This window comes from Castor canadensis, chromosome 10 (assembly GCF_047511655.1).
Source record: "Castor canadensis chromosome 10, mCasCan1.hap1v2, whole genome shotgun sequence".
Taxonomy (NCBI): Eukaryota; Metazoa; Chordata; class Mammalia; order Rodentia; family Castoridae; genus Castor; species Castor canadensis.
In genome coordinates this window covers 82,064,987-82,079,306 of record NC_133395.1, presented here as the reverse complement: position 1 = coordinate 82,079,306, position 14,320 = coordinate 82,064,987, and the positions used below count along the sequence as shown (strand labels likewise).

The 14,320-nt window shown below is 36.9% G+C and overlaps 1 non-coding gene across 1 annotated transcript; it reads right to left on the bottom strand.

Annotated features, from left to right (window-relative positions):
* Positions 1 to 465: 465 nt before the first annotated feature.
* On the bottom strand, positions 466 to 541 carry Trnav-aac (transfer RNA valine (anticodon AAC)). The gene has a single exon. It is a non-coding gene; the product is annotated as a tRNA-Val (tRNA).
* Positions 542 to 14,320: the final 13,779 nt, after the last annotated feature.

Genomic DNA, 14,320 nt, shown 5'->3' with positions numbered 1-14,320 from the left:
TATACCTGAAGGAATTTGAGTCAGGTTACCATAAAGGCACCTGCACACCCATGTTTACTGCAGCGCTATTCACAATAGCCAAGTTATGGAAACAACCAAGATGCCCCACTACTAACGAATGGATCAAGAAAATGTGGTATTTATATACAATGGGATTGTATTGTCCACAAAGAAGAATGAAAAGTTGTCATTTGCAGGTAAAAGGATAAAATTGGAGACTATCATCTTAAGTGAAGTGAGCCAAGTTCAGAAGTCAAAGGCCACATGCTTTCTCTCATATGTGGAACACAGACGTAATGCAAATACAAGCAATATTATGAAAAACAGGTCACACTAAGGGGAGGTCACATACAAGAGAGGGAGGGTAAAAGAAGGAAGTTAAGAAGGTGAACATGGTTGATGTACTTCCTATACAAGAATGAATACAGAATTTTTGTTTAGTCTTTTTTTTTTTTCTTTTCCTTTTGCCAGTACTGGGATTTGAACCCAGGACCTCACACTTGTTAGGCAGGTGCTCTACCACTTGAGCCACTCCACCAGCCCTTGAATACAGAATTTTTAAACCTATTGAAATCACCGTAAAAGGGGTCTAAGGCAGAAAGGAGAAAAGTAGAGGGGATAAATGAATTCAAGCTATAATACATATATACATGGAATTATCACAATGAAACACTCTACATAGCTACCTAAAAAAAGTGTCATTTTTTTTCAAAATTGGAGAACAGGAGGGTGGAATAGGTCCTGTCTGGGTGGTTGATACCAGTGGGAAAGGGGAGAATATAAGGAAAGGGTTAACAGGGTGAATATGGTGGAACTATTAAGTACTCATGTACGAAAATGGAAAAATGAGACCTGTTGAAACTATTCCAGGAATGGGGTGAGTGGGGATAAAGGAGAATGATGGAGGGGTGAATTCAACTATGATATATTGTAAGAACTTTTATAAATGTCACAATGTACCCCCACTAAAACAATAATAAAAAATAAATTAAAAAATTGAAAGTCACACAATAATACAAGTTCAATAGTATTAAAATATGAAACATAAGAGAAAGCCAAACAAAAGAGATACAGAGACAGGCCCTGAAAGCTTATCTTTCACAAAATATTGCTTCAGTAGTTAATGGTATTGCCTTATTCACAGAATTAAAGACTCACTTGTATTTGAATGTTAGCTGTCCTATTTATAATAGATTTAATGTGGTGCCATCTCCAACTCTAATATAATTTTTTTAAAGAAATTGACAATTTAAAAAATTTGTAAGGAAATCCAGAGGCTTACCATTGGTAAACAACAATGAAAATAGGGAAGAAACTAAAGGCCAGACAATACCTGATTTAATAACTATCTATAGTAATCATGACAGTATGTACATCAAGATAGACAAACAGATGGACTAGACAGAACTTCAAGACCAGACATTCATATATATACATATATGTATATTTATATGCATATATACATGTAAAAACAACTGATATTGACAAAGGGAAAAGGCATTCTTATAAGGAAAAATGTTAGGCTATAAAAAATGGGACTACACAATGAAATTCATATATAAAAGCAAAACAAAACAAAAATTTCAATCAGTGCTTTACAGTGTACACAAAAATTAACTCAAAATGGATCACAGGTCTGTATGTACTCAGAAAAATCATATCCCAAAATTACGTTTGATATACTAAATACTGTGAACTAAAAGAAATTGAAAGGCCTAAGAAGTAGACTCACATATCAATCCATTTCCTGTAACAAAATGCCAGGTAATATATAAACAAAATAGGTTTCTAATCTCTGATTTTGGGGCAGAAAATACAGGTAGCATGGCATTGGCTCTGGCAAGAGTTCCCTTTAATGCTCTATGTCATGGCACCTGTCATCCTGGAGGAAGCACTTACAAGAGGGAGAGGTTACATGGTGAGACAGGAAGTCTGAGAGAGACTCAGGGGTCAGGTTCACTGTTTTACAACCCGCTTGTTAGGAAATAAGCAGCTTCCCACAGGATGTATGTTAATCCCTTCTGCAGCACACAATAGCCTTTCATTCCTTCCCTGAGCTCCCTTTAACCAGGGAAGGCTAATCATAGCATATGTAATATGTCACTATACAATGAAGTAAAATTCAAACTCCAGTTCTTCAGAAAGATAAAAAATGATGCACTTTATCTAGAATGACAGCGAAAACAATGCGAGAAAAAAATGTTACAAAATCAGAAGTGAAACCAAATACGTCACTAACAACATTACAGGAAGTAAAAATTTATGAGGAAATATTAGGAGACCGCTGCCAACAAATGAGAAAATATAGACGGTATGAGGAAACTCACAGGAAGCTTTACTTACCCAAAATGATGCGAGAAAAGTTATACCCAGTATGGAAAAGTAAGGAGTGTAAACTCACAACTAAATTTTTCCCACAAAGAAAAGCCTAGGTTCCAAGGGCTGTAATGAACTTAATCAAATTTTTAAGAAAAAAATAATAAAGTACTATATATTTTCAGAAAATAGAGGAGGAACAAACATGATCTATAACCCTTTTTTATTATAAATTTTTATTAGGATTTATTTGTTACACATGGGGGGAATCATAGGGACAATTCTGATTAAGCTTATATTGTGCCTTTGTTACGTCACCCTGTCATCTCTTCCCCTCAACCCCCTCCCTGCCCCACTTAAAGTAATTGTTTTTTTTTCTTTTTAAATTTTTATTATTTTATTATTCATATGTGCATTCAATGCTTGGATCATTTCTCCCCCCTGCCCCCACCCCCTCCCTTACCACCCACTTAGCCCCCTCCCTCTCCCCCCTACCCCCTTGATACCGGCAGAAACTATTTTGCCCTTATTTCTAATTTTGTTGTAGAGAGAGTATAAGCAATAATAGGAAGGAACAAGGGTTTCTGCTGGTTGAGATAAGGATAGCTATACAGGGCGTTGACTCACATTGATTTCCTGTGCATGTGTGTTACCTTCTAGGTTAATTCTTCTTGATCAAACCTTTCCTCTAGTTCCTGGTCCCCTGCTCCTATTGGTCTCAGTTGCTTTTAAGGTACCTGCTTTAGTTTCCCTGCACTGAGGGCAACAAATGTTAGCTAATTTTTTAGGTGTCTTACCTATCCTCATCCCTCCCTTGTGTGCTCTCGCTTTTATCATGTGCTCAAAGTCCAATCCCCTTGTTGTGTTTGCCCTTGATCTAATGTCCACATATGAGGGAGAACATACGATTTTTGGTCTTTTGGGCCAGGCTAACCTCACTCAGAATGATGTTCTCCAATTCCATCCATTTACCAGCAAATGATAACATTTCATTCTTCTTCATGGCTGCATAAAATTCCACTGTGTATAGATATCACATTTTCTTGATCCATTCGTCAGTGGTGGGGCATCTTGGCTGTTTCCATAACTTGGCTATTGTGAATAGTGCCACAATAAACATGGGTGTACAGGTGCCTCTGGAGTAACCTGTGTCACAGTGTTTTGGGTATATCCCCAAGAGTGGTATTGCTGGATCAAATGGTAGATCAATGTTTAGCTTTTTAAGAAGCCTCCAAATTTTTTTCCAGAGTGGTTGTACTAGTTTACATTCCCACCAACAGTGTAAGAGGGTTCCTTTTTCCCCGCATCCTCGCCAACACCTCTTGTTGGTGGTGTTGCTGATGATGGCTATTCTAACAGGGGTGAGGTGGAATCTTAGTGTGGTTTTAATTTGCATTTCCTTTATTGCTAGGGATGGTGAGCATTTTTTCATGTGTTTTTTGGCCATTTGAATTCTTCTTTTGAGAAAGTTCTGCATAGTTCACTTGCCCATTTCTTTATTGGTTCATTAATTTTGGGAGAATTTAGTTTTTTAAGTTCCCTGTATATTCTGGTTATCAGTCCTTTGTCTGATGTGTAGCTGGCAAATATTTTCTCTTACTCTGTGGGTGTTCTCTTCAGTTTAGAGACCATTTCTTTTGATGGGCAGAAGCTTTTTAGTTTTATGAAGTCACATTTATCTATACTATCTCTTAGTTGCTGTGCTACTGGGGTTCCATTGCGAAAGTTCTTACCTATACCTACTAACTACAGAGTATTTCCTGCTCTTTCCTGTATCAACTTTAGAGTTTGTGGTCTGATATTAAGATCCTTGATGCATTTTGAGTTAATATTGGTATAGGGTGATATACATGGATCTAGTTTCAATTTTTTGCAGACTACTAACCAGTTTTCCCAGCAGTTTTTGTTGAAGAGGCTGATTTTTCTCCATCGTATATTTTTAGCTCCTTTGTCAAAGACAAGTTGGTTACAGTTGTGTGGCTTCATATCTGGGTCCTCTATTCTGCTCCACTGGTCTTCATGTCTGTTTTTGTGCCAGTACCATGTGGTTTTTATTGTTATTGCTTTGTAATATAGTTTGAAGTCAGGTATTGTGATACCTCCTGCATTGTTCTTTTGACTGAGTATTGCCTTGGCTATTCGTGGCCTCTTGTGTTTCCATATAAATTTAACGGAAGATTTTTCAATCTCTTTAATGAATGTCTTTGGAATTTTGATGGTAATGCATTAATCATGTAGATTACTTTTGGGAGTATAGACATTTTTACTTTGTTGATTCTACCAATCCATGAGCATGGGAGATCTTTCCATTTTCTATAATCTTCCTCAATCTCTTTCTTCAGAAGTGTATAGTTTTCCTTGTAGAGGTCATTCACATCTTTTGTTAGGTTACACCTAGGTATTTGATTTTTTTTGAGGCTATTGTAAATGGAATTGTTTTCATACATTCTTTTTCAGTTTGTTCATTATTAGTGTTTAGAAATGCTAATGATTTTTCTATGTTGATTTTATATCCTGCTACCTTGCTATACCTATTGATGATGTCTAGAAGCTTCTGAGTAGAGTGTTTTTGGTCTTTAAGGTATAGGATCATGTCATCTGCAAATACAGATATTTTGACAGTTTCTTTACCTATTTGTATTCCTTTTATTCATTCTTCTTGCCTAATTGCTCTGGCTAGGAATTCCAGTACTATGTTGAATAGGAGTGGAGATAGTGGGCATCCTTGTCTAGTTCCTGATTTTAGAGGGAATGCTTTCAGTTTTTCTCCATTAAGTATAATGCTGGCTGTAGGTTTGTCATATATAGCTTTTATAATGTTGAGAAACTTTCCTTCTATTCCTAGTTTTCTTAGAGATTTTATCATGAAATGATGTTGGATCTTATCAAAGGCTTTTTCTGCATCTATTGAGATGATCAAGTGGTTTTTGCCTTTGCTTCTGTTAATGTGGTTTATTACGTTTATTGATTTTCATATGTTGAACCACCCCTGCATTCCTGGGATGAAGCCTATTTGGTGATGGCGAATAATCTTTTTGATGTGTTGTTGAATTCGGTTGCCATTATTTTGTTGAGGATTTTTGCATCAATGTTCATTAAGAAGATTGGCCTATAGTTCTCCTTTTTGGAGGTGTCTTTGCCTGGTTTTGGGATAAGTGTAATACTGGCTTCATAAAATGTGTTTGGAAGTTTTCCTTCCCTTTCTATTTCATGGAACAGTTTAAGGAGGATTGGTATGAGTTCTTCTTTAAAGGTCTGATAGAATTCAGCAGAGAATCCATCAGGTCCTGGACTTTTCTTTTGGGGAGACTCTTGATTGCTGCTCCAATTTCATTTTGTGTTATAGGTCTATTCAGGTGATTAATTTCCTCTTGGTTCAGTTTTGGATGATCATATGTATCTAGAAATCTGTCCATTTCTTTTAGATTTTCAAATTTATTTGAATATAGGTTCTCAAAGTAGTCTCTGATGATTTCCTGGACTTCCATGGTGTTTGTAGTTATCTCTCCTTTTGCATTCCTGATTCTACTAATTAATTTTTTTCTCTCCTCATTTTAGTCAGGTTTGCCAGGGGTCTGTTGATCTTCTTTATTTTTTCAAAGAACCAACTTTTTGTTTCATTAATTCTTTGTATGGTTTTTTCGGTTTCTATTTCATTGATTTCAGCTCTTATTTTTATTATTTCTCTCCTTCTATTTGTTTTGGGATTTGCTTGTTCTTGTTTTTCTAGGAGTTTGAGATGTATCATTAGGTCATTGATTTGGGATCTTTCAGTCTTTTTAATATATGCACTCATGGCTGTAAACTTTCCTCTCAGGACTGCCTTTGCTGTGTCCCATAGGTTCTGGTAGGTTGTGTTTTCATTTACATTGACTTCCAGGAACTTTTTAATTTCCTCTTTTATTTCATAGATGATCCATTGTTCATTAAGTAATGAGTTATTCAGTTTCCAGCTGTTTGCACGTTTTTTGTCTTTACTTTTGTTGTTGAGTTCTAGTTTTATTGCATTGTGATCAGATAGTATGCTCGGTATAATTTCTGTTTTCTTATATTTGCTGAGGCTTGCTTTGTGCCCTAGGATATGATCTATTTTGGAGAAGGTTCCATGGGCTGCTGAGAAGAATGTATATTGTGTAGAAGTTGGATGAAATGTTCTGTACACATCAAGTAGGTCCATTTGATCTATTGTATATTTTAGATCTTGGATTTCTTTATTGATTTTTTGTTTGGATGACTTATCTATTGATGATAATGGAGTGTTAAAGTCTCCCACAACCACTGTGTTGGCGTTTATATATGCTTTTAGGTCTTTCATGGTATGTTTGATGAAATTGGTGCATTGACTTTGGGTGCATATAGTTTGATGATTATTATTTCCTTTTGGTCTATTTCCCCTTTTATTAGTATGGAGTGTCCTTCTTTATCTCATTTGATCAATGTAGGTTTGAAGTCTACTTTGTCAGAGATAAGTATTGCTACTCCTGCCTGTTTTCAGGGTCCATTGGCTTGGTAAATCTTCTTCCAGCCTTTCATCCTAAGACTATGCGGTGACATGGGTCTCCTGTAAGCAACAAATTGTTGGATCTTCCTTTTTAATCCATTTCATCAAGCAGTGCCTTTTGATGGGTGAATTAAGTCTGTTAACATTAAGTGTTAGTACTGATAGGTATGTGGTGATTCCTGTCATTTAGTTGTCTTAGTTGTTTGAAGGTTTGATTGTGTGTATGTAAGTTGAGGTTACTGTCTACTTTCTTGCTTTTTCTTTCCTGTAGTTTGGTACTGCCTGTCCTTTCATGGTTATGTTGGGTTTCACTTTCTGTGTGCAGAATCCCTTGAAGAATCTTTTGTAGTGGTGGCTTTGTGGTCACATATTGTTTTAGTTTCTGCTTATCATGGAAGACTTTTATTGCTCCATCTATTTTGAATGATAGTTTTGCTGGGTAGAGTATCCTGGGGTTGAAGTTATTTTCATTCAGTGCCAGAAAGATCTTGCCCCATGCTCTTCTTGCTTTTAATGTTTCTGTTGATAAGTCTGCTGTGATTTTGATGGGTTTACCTTTGTATGTTATTTGCTTTTTCTCTCTTACAGTCTTCAATATTCTTTCCCTAGTTTCTGAACTTGTGGTTTTAATGATGATATAACGTGGGATAGTTCTATTTTGATCTGGTCTGTTTGGTGTTCTGGAGGCCTCTTGCATCTGTATGGGAATATCTTTCTCTAGATTTGGGAAATTTTCCGTTATTATTTTGTTGAATATATTCTGCATTCCCTTCTCTTGCACCTCTTCTCCTTCTTCGATGCCCATGATTCTCAAGTTTGGTCTTTTGATGGAGTCGTGAGTTCTTGCATTTTCTTTTCACAGGTCTTGAGTTGTTTAATTAATAGTTCTTTGGTTTTTCTTTTAATTACCATTTCATCTTTGAGTTCTGAGATTCTGTCTTCTGTTTGTTCTATTCTGCTGGATTGGCCTTCCATTTTGTTTTGCAATTCTTTTTCGTTCTTTTTTCTGAGGTTTTCCATATCCTGGGTGGTTTCCTCTTTTATGTTGTCTATTTTTGTCCTGAGTTCATTTATCTCTTTATTAATCATGATCTCCGTTTCACTTTGATGTTTATACAGTGCTTCTATGGTTTCCTTTATTTCTTCTTTTGCTTTTTCAAATTCTCTATTTTTGTTGTCTTGGAATTTCTTGAGTGTCTCCTGTACATTTTGGTTGACCATATCCAGTATCATCTCTATAAAATTCTCATTGAGTACCTGTAGTATGCCTTCTTTTCAATTATTCTTGTGGGCTTCATTGGGTTCTTTGGCATAGTTTTTTGTTGGAGTCTGGATCTGAGTATCTGTTTTCTTCATTTCCTTCTGGTTCATGTTCTTATTTTTTGCTGTGGGGAAACTGGTTTTCCTGTTTTTTCTGTCTTCCTGTCATTGCCCTCGGTGTTGTTATTGTCTCTGTACTGTGTGTAATTAAGTATTTTCTGGATTGTAATAATAGCACTAGTGATATTTGAATGGGAGAGTGAGAGGGGATGGAAAGTAAAGAAGTTAAAGGAACAGGGAAAAACAAATAATCAAGGAGAAAAAAAACAAAACAAAGAAACAAACAAAAAAGTTTCAATTATATAAATAGGGAGAGACAGTGTACTAATCAACCATAAGGTGAAAAGGCATTAGAGTGACAGAGAGAAGATTGTGAATAAAAAATAAAAAGAATAAAGATAAGAATAAAAATAAAAAATAAGTAAATGAAAGAAAAAATATATGTAAAGAAAATAAAATAAAACAAAATAAAAAATAAATTAAAAAAAACCCTCCAAGTTCAAATGCAATGAAGTTTCAGTCTTAATAATTTTTGTGTTTGTCCCTCTGCTTCCAATCCTGGAGATGGTGCCTCAGATGTTGTTCTGTAGTTGTCTCATCAAAAGGGAAATATAAAGTAGAACAAAACCACAGAAAAAAAATCCACAAAGTGTCCCGAGTTTAAATGCAATACAGTTTCAGTAAGTTTTTCAGCATGCAGGTGTAATTCGGTTGTTTTCTCATCAAAGGTAGGGAGAGAGAAAAAAAAGAGTCTGGAGACAGGTCTGTCAATGGCTATATGTGGCTGTGGCTTGCCTGCCCGCTGCTGTCAGCCTGCTGTTTCTGGAGGCATTATTTATGCAGATCTCTGGGGTGAACTTAACATTCCCCTGGCCCTGCAGGCTTTGTTTACTCAGAGTTCTCCTGTGTGTGAGCCGCTGTTACAAGCTTTCCCCTTTCCAAGCACACTGGGGGAGGTGACACTGCATCCGCTTTCTCAGGCCGATGTGTTTATTTACAGCTCAAGTGGGAAGTGGGTCTTCCCCCCCTCCTGTGGGGTTTTCCTCTCACTGCTGCTTTTACAAGCTTTCCTGCTCCTGATTGCTGGGCGGTGCTGCTGCTCCTGCCGGCCAGCATGTTTGTTTACAGCTCACATGGGAAGTGGGTCTTCCCCCCGTCCTGTGCAGTTCTCCTGCCTCTGCCACTCTCACAAGCTTTCCTGCTCCTGGTTGCTGGGTGTGTGCCACCACTCCCGTTCTCTCCAGCCAGGCCCGGCTTGTTTATTTACAGTTCTGGGAGGGATTCCCCTCCCCCAATGCTTTGGCGCTCAGGGTGCCCCACCCTCTTTGCTACATGTCTTTATTGTTCTTATTGCTTATTACTCAGTTTCTCTTTTTTCCCCAAGTGGGGGTCAGTCTGTCCAGTGGGGCTATGCTGATCTGGCCCAGGGTTGTCTGTGGAACTACTGTGTACCGCTTAGCTCACCTTGTCCACATCTTCCCAAGCCGTCTGGGTGCTGGCGTCTGGCGGCCCGGGGGCCCTCCTGGTTTCTCCGCTCAACTTGAAGTGGAGATGCTCTGCGCAGGCTGGAGGTCAAAGTTTTGCCTCTTCTCGGTGGCCTTGCCTGCAAGGTGTGTCTCCAGTCTTTCTCTAAGATTTCACTTTAGGAGGCACACTTTCTTCTTCCTCCCTCTAGCCACCATCTTGGAATCTCCTCCACTTAAAGTAATTGTAAGAGGTCTCTTTGTTCTATTTCAAATAGGTATATGAACTCCATCAACCATATACCCTCACCTTAATCTGCATTTGCTGTTGCCCCTCCCACTAGTATCCCCTCCACACTGCACCTATTTTACAGTCCTGTCTTTTGTTATTAATATTCAAGTTGATGTTCAGAGGGGTTTCTCAATATGTGCCCACTGTGGGTGTGATTTACTTTGGTCCATTCTACCCCTTCCATTACTCTCCCTTACCCCTTTACTTCCCTCCTCCCATTTTTCAACAACTTTCGATACACATCCTTACATCCTCTACCTTCAAAGATCTTGTGTTTTATGATATTACTGATGCTCTACCATTCTCTTTTTCTTTCCCTCCTTCCCCAAGTTCCATAGAGTAGTTCCACTATTACAAACATGTTTTACATGTGAGTTTGTATATAATCATGCTTGTTTATGTGCATATGCTTATCTTTTGAATCTATCTTCCATGTATGAGAGAAAACATGCAACCTTTGTCTTTCTGAGCTTGGCTTACTAAGCATGATGTCCTCCAGTTGCACCCATTTACCTTCAAACTACATGTCATTATTCTTCATGGCTAAGTAGTACCCCATCATGTATATATACCACAATTTCTTGATGCATTCATCAGTTGTAGGGCATCTGGGTTGTTTCCATAGCTTTGCTATTGTGAATAGTGCTGTGATGAACATTGACACACAGGTGTCTCTATTGTATATGGACTTGCTTTCCTTTGGGTAGATGCCCAGCAGTGATATCACTGGATCATATGGTAGTTTCGTCTTTAGCTTTTTGAGGAATCTCCATACTGCTTTCCATAGTGGTTGTACTAATTGCATTCCCACCAGAAGTGTATAAGGGCTCTGGTTTCATTGCATCCTCACAAGTATTTGTTGTTGTTATTACCATTGATGATGGCCATTCTAATTGGGATGAGATACAATCTAAGTGTTGTTTTGAATTACATCTCTTTTATAACCAGGGAAGTTGAACACTTCACTTCTTTATGTATTTACTGGCCATTTGTACCTCTTCCTTTATTTCCCTGTTTAATTCATGTGCCTATTTCTTCTTCAGGATGTTGATTCTTTGGGGGTTGAATTTTTTGAGTTCTCTGTAGATTCTGGGTATGAGTCCCTTATCAGATGAGTAGCTGCAAGAGTCACTAGAATCACTAGATTCTTTTGCTGTGCAGAAGCTTTTTAGTTTGTTCATTGTTTCTCTTAGATATTGAGCCTTTTGCATTCTACTTATGAAGTTTTTCCCTACACATATATGTTCCAGTATATTTCCTTCTACTTCCTGGAGTTTTCAAAGACTCAGGCCTTATATTAAGGTCTTTGACTCACTTTGAATTGATTTTGGTACAGGGTGAAAGACAGGGATCTAGTTTCAGTCTTCCACATGTGGATATCCAGTTTTACAAGCATTATTCATTGAAGAGGATGCTATCTCTCCATCATGTGTTTTAGGTTTCTTTGTTGAAAATCAGTTGGCTGTAGATGCATGGGTTTATGTCTCCATCTTCAATTCTGATCCATTGGTCTTCCTGTCTGTTTTTGTGCCAATGCCATGTTGTTTTTATTGTTATGACCCTGTAGTATAGTTTGAAGTCTGGTATTGTGATGCCTCCAACATTGGACTTTTCACTCAGAATCACTGTGGCTATCGAGATCTTTTGTATTTCCATATGTATTTCAGGATTGATTTTTCTATTTCTGTGCAGAATGTCATTGGAGTTTTGATAGGGATTGCATTGAACATTTTGGCAGTATGGCCATTTTCACAATGTTGATTCTCCCAATCCTTGAGCATGGGAGCTCTTTCCATCTTTTGCTGTCCTATTCAATTTTTCTCTTCAATGGTTTATAGTTTTCATTAAAAAAGGTCTTTGGTTTCTTTTGTTAAATTTATTCCAAGGTACTTTATTGTTTTGGAGGCTATTGTAAATAGAATTGTTTCCCTGATTTCTTTCTCAGTTTGTTCATTGTTGTTATATAGGAAGGCTACTTTTTTCTGTATGTTAAATATCCTGCTTCTTTGCAAAAAGAGTTTATAATGTCTAATAGGTTTTTGGTAGCATTTTTAGGGTCTTTTAGGTATAAGACCATGTCATCTGCAAATAGCAACAGTTTGACTTCTTCCTTCTGCATTTGAATCCCTTTTATCTTATTGCTCTTATCTTATTGCTCTGGCTTGGAATTCCAAAACTATGTTGGAATTCCAACACAGGATGAGACATCCCTGTCTCATTCCTGACTTTAGCGAGAATTGCTCACGTTGATCTCCATTTAGTAAAATGTTGGCTCTAGGTTTGTCATTTATAGCCTTTATTATGTTGAGAAACATTCCTTCTAGTCTTAGTTTCTTCAGAACTTTTATCATGAAAGTGTGTTAAATTTTGTCAAAGGCTTTTTCTGTATCTATTGAAGGAAAGCAGTAACCTCAAAAGCTAATTCCATAAATAAGGATTTAAACAACTGCATAGAGGAAGAAATATCAAATATTGCATTACAAAACTAATAGCTAGTATCTGATCTCAAAAACAATGCGAATAAATAATTAAATGAGCCCAAAGAGAATACAAACAAACAGATGAATGAAATTAAGAAAGAGGAAATCAATAAAGATATGGAAACCCTAAAAAAAAACTCAATCTGAAATGAACAGTTCAATATCTCAAATAAAAATCTCAATCAAAGGCTTGGTGAACAGAATGGAGCAAGTTGAAAATAGAGTATCAGGAACAGAAGACAAAGTAGAGGAATTAGATCAAGCAGTAAGAGATCATGAAAAAATGCTAAGAAAATATGAATGGAATATTCAAGACATCTGGGATACCATAAAAAGACCAAACCTATGAATCATAGGTATAAAAGAAGGAGAGGAGACACAAAATAAAGGTATAAATGATCTATTCAATAGAAAAATAGCTGAAAATTTCCCTAACCTCAAAAAAGAGAGAGTCTTCCAGGTATAGGAAGATTACAGCGCACAAAACCATCAGGACCAAAAAAAGAAACACCCCATCGACATATCATAATCAAAACACTCAACATGCAGAACAAAGAAAATATCCTGAAAGCTGAAAAAGAGAAAATACAGCTCACATATAAAGGCAAACCCATTAGAATAACAGCAGATTTCTCAACACAAACTCTAAATGTGAGAAGGTCAAGGAGAGACATATTTCACACACTGAAAAGAAGCAACTGTCAATCTAGACTAGTCTATCCAGCAAAAGTATCCTTCTTAATGGAAGAAAAAATTTAGAAAAAGGAAAACCTAAAGGAATTCACAAATAATAAGCAAGCACTGCAGAAAATTCTTAAAGAACTTTTACAGAGAGAAGAAGAAACTAGAGTGAGACAGGAAGAGTCAATAAACAATAAACCCTTTTGGCCAAGCAGATCAGTAAACAAGGAATAGGTAAAAGTAAACAACAGGGAAATAAAAATGACTGGAAACAACATGTGCCTCTCAATATTAACACTGAATGTAAGTGGCCTCAATGCCCCAATCAAAAGACATAGAATAGCAACCTGGGTTAAAAAAACAAGACCCAACTATATGTTGCTTACAAGAGACTCATCTCACTGAAAAACAAACAAACAAACAAACAAACAAAACACTGGCTTTGGAGTCCACCAAAGGGTGGAAAAAAGTTTTTTTAGCAAATGGACCCCATAAACAGGCAGAAGTAGCTATACTCATTATCTGATAAAGTAGACTTCAGAATAAAATCAGTCAGAAGAGCCAATGAAGGTCACTTCATATCAATCAAAGGAATAATTCATCAAGAGGAAATATCAATTCTTAACATGTGTGCACCAAACATATGGGCACTCTTCTACATTAAAAAAAAAACTAATGGACCCAAGAGCACAGATAGACCCTAATACAGTGATAGTGGGAAACTTGAATTTCCCACTGTCACTAATAGATAGGTCATCCAGGCAAAAGATCAACAAAGAAACTACAGAGCTATTTCACATGTTAGACTAATTAGACAGATTAGAGTATTTCACCCAACAACCAGACAATACATTATTTTCTGCAGCTCATAGAACTTTCTCCAAAATAGATCACATTTTAGGACACAAAGCAAGTCTCAACAAATTCAAGAAAGTTGAAATAACCCCCTGTGTCATATCAGATCACAACAGAATAAAATTAGACCTTACAACAAAAGAAACCACAGAAAATATTCAAACACATGGAGATTGAACAACACACTGCTGAGAGACCAGGGGGTGATTAAAGTAATAAGGGAAGAAATCAAAAAGTTCCTAGAATCAAATGAAAATGAAAACACGGCCAACCAGAATCTGTGGGACACAGAAAAGGCCATGCTAAAGGGAAAGTGCCTACATTAAAAACTGAGACTTCTCAAATAAACAACCTAATGATATACACTAAGCTCCAAGACAAACAAGAACAAACCAACCCCCATACCAGTAAA